Source organism: Lonchura striata, chromosome 1, assembly GCF_050655825.1.
Source record: "Lonchura striata isolate lonStrDom1 chromosome 1, ASM5065582v1, whole genome shotgun sequence".
Classification (NCBI taxonomy): Eukaryota; Metazoa; Chordata; class Aves; order Passeriformes; family Estrildidae; genus Lonchura; species Lonchura striata.
This window is the reverse complement of record NC_140703.1, coordinates 9226663-9235015: the sequence shown is the minus strand read 5'-3', so window position 1 is coordinate 9235015 and position 8353 is coordinate 9226663. Positions and strand designations below refer to the sequence as shown.

Below are 8353 nucleotides of genomic sequence, written 5' to 3'. Positions count from 1 at the left end.
CATTGAGTTACTTCTTTTTTTCATTACACTGCTATTTGTCTGGTCATTCTTTTAAATGTGGTAAATACACTATTTACTCTGATCACTTTTGAGTATTGACATTGTTTGAAAATTCATGGGAAATACTAAATATTTCTTTGTTATCAAAATACATATTTGAGTGTAGAATTCAATTAAAATGCCATAATCAAAAATAGTAAAAAAGCAAACTGCTCTATGCACTAATTTAAAGAAAAAAGTTTTAAAATGGAACTCTGTGGAGCTTTCGAAGATACATAGGCCTCTCTTCACTGTTGGTTGAGTTTATTTAAAGAGCTTTTCTAGTCACCTTTGAACCTAAATGATTTCTCCAGATGTACAGAAGTGAACAATGTAAAAATCTTGCTGCTTCAGCAGAACAGGATCCAGCTGGCAGGGAACTGGATCTGCAAGTCATTGGTTACAGCTGTGTTTCGATTTATGTGATGGTTGAAAAAATAAATTACTGGATTAAATGGCTAGAAAGAGGACTCTTTGTTTAGCCCTTGTGTGGGGACTGAAAGTGTTTATGGTGCTGTTTTCTTCAGAGCCTTTGCAAAGTTAGCTGGACAAATAGACTTATTCAAAACTTGTCTGAAATGTTGTGCATTCAGCTTTATTTCTTTACAGAAGAAACTGTATGTTTTTGTATAATGCTGTCAGCCAGCAACCATTCTTAAGGTCTCTTGGCCTTTGAAAGTGGCAGTAGCATTTTAGCAATGTCTTGTAGGCACTGCAGTTTATCACTGGAAGGCAGTTTCCTTTCATTAAAGGTTTTCAAATGCACTTCTTGGCATGAACACAAATACATGTAGGGACTCTGTCAAACTCATAACTTTTTAATGGGTTTAATATTTCAGCTTTGTATACTGCTTACCTTTTGCTCTACATAATAGTGCTGATGTAATTGTAAAGTGGGTGCATAATAATTTACAGAGCAGGCACAATGAAATCAGAAACTAATGCCAAGTGTTTAGATTATTGCATATCTTATTTTTATGTTCTAATATGGTGATTATGTCTTATTATCTGATATCCTGATTCTGCAAAGATATACATGCTTAATTTTACTGAACAGTTCCACGTCACTTGATAGGACTGAGAGGTGCATAGAGCCCATCACAGCTTTGTTACCTATTTTGATAAGAAATGTGTTGGCGTTTTTAAATCTTTATATGATTAGGGTCCTTCAAAATCTCACAAACTGCCTTTTCTACTGCAGATAGCTTGGATTGAAGGAGCTGAGATGTAACATCTTCCAGTGAAGTCCCCGCTCCATTGCAGTCACTGGGCATTTTGCCACTGGCTTCTCTTAGGATACAATTTCACTTTTAAGTGTATTTCAATGCTTTTACTTATAACCAATATCCCAAGACCCACAAGTGATTTTTCTTAAGTAAACTGTTGCTAGTAGTGCTAGTGAAGTGATACACTACCAAATGTGAACAAAAGATTTGATATTAGACCAACAGGAGTTTTGAAGGTTTCTTGCAGGAGCTATGGAGAGCAAAATAATAGCACAGAACTTTCAGTCATGGCAAACAGTGAGCTTATAGTGAATTTTTTAAACATTTAGCTGGCTTTCAGCATAATAGTTTGCAAAGCCAGGAGCTTTTCAGCACTTATATCTGTTTATTCAGCAATATTTCCTAGTAATTATTTTAGACTGAACATTAGTTTCCTTTTACAGTTATAAAGCAGTCTGTAGCTGTAGCTGAGTATCAGTTACATCTTATTTATTAAACCATTTCTAAAACAGTGCATTAATGTGGAAAATTATGGTTGTGATTAGATCATAATGATTGTTGTATCAAGATCTAATTACTTTTTAAAAAACAGTTTGCACAAATGGTTTTCAAAAGATTGCCTTTTTAAAATCCTACAAAGCGCTGACCAAGAAGAGCTAAATACCAGAACAGGAGTTCCAAGGCAAAAGCGAAATCAAACAAGTTGGCCAGGTTCCATCATAAGCCACCCTCAGAAATACCAGAGAGAGGCTTAAAATATTTTAAATAGAATATTTCCCCTCCCCCCTTTTCTTTTATTGTTATCCCCGAGCAGCATTATTACATTAAGAGCCATGCGACAGAAAGTCGTGGTGATGCAGAATAAATAACCATAATGTATCAAAAGCAGACAAAGGTGTGATTGATCTGTCTGGAATTGGCAGACTCTTTCGCTGTGTCAGGCTGTTTCTTTGATCAATGAAGGTATAGCCTCTGACCTTTAAAAAAAATCAATGAGATTGATTGAAAGGAGAGAGAGAACTATGAGAATGCAGGATAGCTTTAACCTTCACTGTCTAGAAAATTTAAAATATTCTGGTTTTGCAGGCATTGAACATATTTTGTATTTTCTTCTTAAAATGCTTTTCTTTTCCCCAGACTGCTTTTGAAACCTCTAAAAACAACATTGCAGAAATGTGGTGTTTGAATGTTTCTCACAAATGTTTATCTTCAGATTGCATTGTTAAGAAAATAGGTATTTTATCCTACAGCAGAATTCTGTACATTCTCGTAGTGTTTGCAGCATGTACCAAATGCCTTTAATTTCCTTTTAAAAACTCTGCCTTTTATGTGGCAAATACACACCTCAGACTCAGTGCTCAGAGAAATGGTTCAGGTCATTTCAGAAACATTATCCACCCGAATAAAAGGACTTGTATTGCCCTATTTCAGGATCAGGCCCACTGGTGATTGCAACAATAGTGTGTAACCAGCATGGAGGGGTGACTTTGGGAATAGACAGCATATTTTGGTGATTTAGTTCTATGTAGTATTGTGTTTTTATCAATTATATGTGTGTGTGTCTGTGTGTGTGTGCAGGTATATCTACAGGTCAGGGAACAGTAAAAATGCCATACTGGAAAATTTACTAAGAGGGATTTTTAAAATAGTGCTTGGCACTTTACATCTTTCTTATTGAGCAGACTGCAAATGCAGACCTGGCAGTTTAGGCAAAACCAGGTTTCGAACACTTGGAATTTCATTTTACTACTGGGCCTTTTCTTTCTTCACATTCTGATGATGCTGTATTAAATAGTAACACAAAGCAATTAGTGAAGTAAGTATAAAAAATATTCATAAATAGAAAAATTAATTCATTCATTACTTCATGCTCTCACAGCTCAAGGAAACATAGGTCAAAAAAGTATACACATCACAGTGGTTTGTTTTCACAAATAACTACTTTTTTAATTGAAAGTGTTGGCAAAATCAAGGTCTACTGAATAGAATTCACACAAAAAGTAATTCAAACTGCAGTAATTTCTGCTGTCATATGTCTGTGTTTTAATAAAGGGCAGGTAAATCGACAAGTCAGCAAGGAGATGGCATAATAGCATTTCTTGAGTAAGATGGAGCTTGTGCAGGAAGAGAAAGATATTGCTGTTTCTCTGTAATTTTATTTCTGTGATTTCCTTTCAGTAATAGATTGTGTAAGTTATATATATATTCGATACTTTATGATCAGGTGGGAATTGCAGCTAAGTTAAAAAAGGCACTCTTACTAAATTACAAGATGAATTCTGGATGCAGCATTTCTAAATAACAAAATAGAAGGGTGGATTTTTTTTTTTTATGGTAAATCTGAGACTAGATAGCTGTGGGAATTTTCTGGGAATTTATCCCCTTGCTGTTCATCAGTAAGGTGAGAAGGTGTTAGGGACAATCATACAGAACTATGCTCCAGGTCATTCCAACTAGGCACATCATTCTAAAAGTGTTACTCTTCTAAGTCATTTAAATGCTACATTAAGAGAATATTTTTTATGAATATCCTTTCCATTTTCACTGTGATGAGGAAACTGTTGCTTCTAGAAAAAGAAAAGGGATGAGTGTGTTATGTCTCAGTTTGAGCACACTGAGGATACGAAGATGAGAACTGTAAAATCAGAATAACATTTGATAGTAGTGCATTTCTCTCTTCCCTTTAGATACATTCTGATTTTGCTGCAATGGTATCTAATTCTTCTCATCACATTCTCTTAACATTACTATCTGTTATTCCAGAGAGTCCTTATCTGTCACACAAAGTTTGTGTTAATACTGCAAATCACCTCACTCTTGCTGTTTAAGAAACAAAAGCCTCATCCTGCATTTGAGCAGGTTCTCATATCTGACATGCATGTCCAGTCTCACCTCTCCTCCCTCTCCGTCCAGAAGTGATAGTCCCGAAAACGTCTTCTTTTTTCTTCTCTCTCTCTTTTTATTTTTTTTTAAATTTTAAAATTTTTGGGTGCTTTCAGCAATGGCTGCTCCCCTTTCTGTTCCTCACAGACACAAACTGCATCTTTCCAGTGTGGATGTGGATGCTGTCCCCTTGTGGATGATGCTTACAGTCTGAGCTGCTGCCTGCAAAGCTGAGCAGTGCCCTTCATCCAGTTTAAGGTGGTGTCTGGTGCAGTGCATTCATTTAGCATGACTAAAGGACAAAATTAAGGTTCTTTTTGTTTCTCATCCCCCTGCCAGCTACAGCTTTCCCAGAAAAGAGGCAAAGCTGAGGTCATTTTTTTTCCATCTGTGAGGGGTCAGTGACTGCAACCAAGCTGTTCCTGGCTGAGGTATAAGCCTGTTAAAAAACACCTATATTAGCAGCTGAATCATTTTCAAGACCAATTTTTTATATTTCTACTAATGAAAACAGCGGGTCATTAAATCCAGCAGTCGATCTCCAATTATAACCTGGTTTGGATAGCATGGAGCCCTGCCCAGACAGACCCCCAGCCAAAGCCTTTTGCCTCTGTTTGCTGCCCTGTCCCATACCCACTGCTAGCATCTCTAGGAGCACAAATTCCTCCCCAAAATACCATTACCACAGCTAATTCTGCTATTTGGTATTCTCAATGCTGCCTGGACTGGGGCTGTGCATTCAGTCCAGATGAGAAGCAAGTCTATGGTTAAAAAAGGTGTGGTTCTGCTTGGAAGCAGAGGCAGTGTGTACAGGCAGTGATGTATGTGCAAATGTGCCAGGGTTTTCTTTTGCTATTATTATTTAAGTCTAACAGAATAACTCAGACTTAAGAGACCTGAATTCTGGATGCCTGCTACCTGGATTCTTTCTTTCCTCCTGAGAAAATCAGAGACAGATATGTAAGAATTGCTGGGACATTTTTTTGAAAAGCTCTTAGATCTTTTCCTGCACAGGAATTAAAAAAAAAGTTTAATTGTTGACATTTACTCTTCATAGAGTAAATAATAATTACAGGCAAGAATTTAAAGTGGTTCTGCTCATATCAAGCCTGATGGTTCTTTTCTCCTCGCATTGCATGAGGATTTACTTACTGTGGATGCAAAATGTAAATGATGGGCAATTCTGTGAAATTCAGACATGCATACAAAACTGTCTTTCCAACTTTTTCACACTTACCTTCAAACTGAAAATGGATTTTCCTGGTGGCTGATTAACCAGAAATGAGTTGTTTCTAACTAGGTTGAGAGGAGGAGGGTTCTGTAATATTGGATTAGTGAAAGGAGTGAACAGCTTCAGTTTAATTCAACTAGTCTTCTATTTTTTAATCTCCAAGGAAACAGCTGAGTTGAATGTTAATTAAACAGCAGTCTTTGATCCACCCAGCCACTCCCGGAGGCATAATAATAATATATAAATGCACAGCAGCTCATATATAATAGGTACACTTAAAGGAGTGCATCTAATCTCACCATATTCACATTTTAAAAATTTCTTGCTGACCCACTCTGATATTATTTTAAATAGAGAAAGGAAAAAAGAGGAGAAAATGCTAAGCTAAACTTTGATGGTCTGAAGGTAGGGCAGCGGAGCAAGCATGAGTTGCTATTATGAGGATGTATAAGGGTTAATGATTAGAAGAGTGGAATCAGGAAAGACCTTAAGCCCAGATCTATGACAGTGGTAATTGAGCTGATTGATTACGACATCTCGTTTCAGACGACTATTGATTTAATCTAGTCTGCAGTCCCATTGGCCCCAGAGGTGCTCCCGAGTGAGGCTCAGCACTTGAACCTGGGTACTCTTCCCTACTCACCGTCTGGATATAAATTTCCAGAACCTGCAACCATTTATAATTTTCACTCATCTTCATCCCTTTATTCAGAAGCCTCTAATTTCATCAGGCTAATGTTTTTAACCATTGAGGGAAGAGGCACAGGGAAAATGAAGTGGCACAGACTGAAAAGGGTGTGTTTTTTTTAAAAAAAGGCAAGGCAGAGAGCCGGGGCTCTGTGGCCAGTATTTGCATCTGTTGTCTCTGATTCGCAGAGCTAGCAAAGGCTGCTTTTGGAGGCAGTCCACAAAGCTGGGCTATCAGTAGGCAGTTTGCTGTACGCACACGTTCAATTATTAAAATAGTAGACGTTTTTTTCTTTCTGATAGCCATAGCGAGGTCATGACATTAATTTATCCAGGGTATTGTGGGTAACTATACAGAAAAAAAAGCATAAAGGGCACAGATGCTGGAGCAGCAAAAAAATGGATGGGTCTGAGCAAAAGGAGATTAAGAGGCGATGACCAATCTAATGTACGTATAGCAGTAAGAAGCCGGCATCCGTCACAGACTGTTGATGGCAATAAGTATTCTAAGCCACGCTGTGCATGTGGTAATTTTTTTTTTTTTTTATATATATATACCTCAGTAACTGCTAAGCTGAATGCTGTAATCCTGTATTTTTTCAGTTTCCCAAATCTGATTTTGGTCTTGTTTTTGTTGTCTCATGCTTGGCGTTCTTCACTCGCTCTCTGTACGTGGGTGTGTGTCTGTCTCCGTCTCTCCCTTTCTCTGAGATTACAAACTTAACTGTTTCCTAATTGTCTACTTTCCTCCATCCTTTTCCTAAGAAATTAATCACCACCATCACCACGACTGGTCCCAAGCGCGCACTAACTGGGCTTAGGGCGTGTACCTGGCGTTTTGGCTTCCTTCCTTTACTCTGGGGCTGTGTGGTATTTTCTTTTGGACCTTTCCTGCAAGTGGATGCCCTTGCCGTTCACTGCTGCTGCCGTAAGGTTGCCAAAAGGCTACCTGAGCCGGGACTGCAGCGCTGCATCCTGGGACCTGCCCGCCCGGCTACGCTGAGAGCTTCCACAGCACCAGGCAGCTCTGAGAATTGGCTGGTGAATTGCGTATCACCTGTCCCCCCCCTCTGGTAAATAATTTCTATACCGCGAATCACAGTGGTGTGGTATTGTCTGGAAAAGTAATTCCCAAATACTGTTGGCGTAAAAAAGGGAAAAGCCGAAAGACTGTCAACACCGTAAGCCATTAAAGTCCCTTGCCTTAAGAACAAAGGAACAAGGTAAAAATGCACACAATGATTATGCTCTGTGGATTTTCATAGCCTGTCAGAAAACTTGTGCCTGTGTTTCAGTTATCAGCCTTTGTGCTTTGTTTTGTGTTGTATATTTTCTATTTGCTTCTTCAGTTTCTGTGTGTGTGTATTCCGTGTGTGTGTATGTGTTCAGACTTCCCTACCAAAACGGAGCAAATATCATACAGAAAAATACACAAGTGGGGCTCAAACATGCATTTTCAGTACTCAGTGTGGTGGTGCGGGTGTATTGCCATTGTTCTCTTGCAGTGCTCCCTTTGATACAAGCAGTTTCTATTTTTTTTTTTTTATTTTATTCTAACTAAGAAGTCTAAAATAAAAGAAAAGAAAAAGAGGAAAAAAATTGCTTAGTCCAGTTAAATGCCAATTGAAGCCCAGAAACTCACGATTTCAGCACAGTGAATGGTGATTCAGACCCTGGCAGGGTTTTGGCTATGAGACAATTCCTACTTATAAAGAGTACAATGAAGGGGGGAGGAAGATAGCATTAATTTTGAGGAAGATTAATATTAGTCTTTTAATGTTCATTATTTTCTGAAGAAGTGAATCCTTGTAGCTTTTGAGACCTAGTGTGTCCTTCCCACTGGTATTTATTTGAGCAAAGGAAAAAATGAAGAAGGCGTAGAATGAACTCCTAAGACTGTTCAAGAATTACTGGCATTATTTCTCTCTACATCACGTGTGAGCCTGGGTTGCCTGCTATTCCTGAGGCAGAGGATCGAGGATGAAAGTCTGTGTGTCAGAGCCTGTTTTCACAACTGCATTTGGAGATCTGTCTTATTGATTAGGAAAAAAAGGGGGTGGGAATAGGAGTGTGAGGTGAGGGGAGGACCGACTGACTACTGGCTTATTGCAGCTCAAGACATTTTCTTCCGGAAAGATGTCAAACAACTGAGACACAGCAACAGAGGAAGTAGAAAGGTGGAAAAATAAGAAGAGGGACCCTTTGGAAGAAATGAAGGCATTCCTTATGAGAGCCTTGAGGTTTTTTTTTTTTTTTTCTTCTAACATCTGACCCACAAGGGCTAGAG

The 8353-nt window shown here is 38.4% G+C and overlaps 1 protein-coding gene across 43 annotated transcripts in view; it reads left to right on the top strand.

Moving 5' to 3' along the window:
- LOC144248939 (uncharacterized) overlaps positions 1–8353 on the top strand; it is a 409608-nt gene that overhangs the window by 312180 nt on the left and 89075 nt on the right. The gene's annotated exons all lie outside the window — the stretch shown is intronic.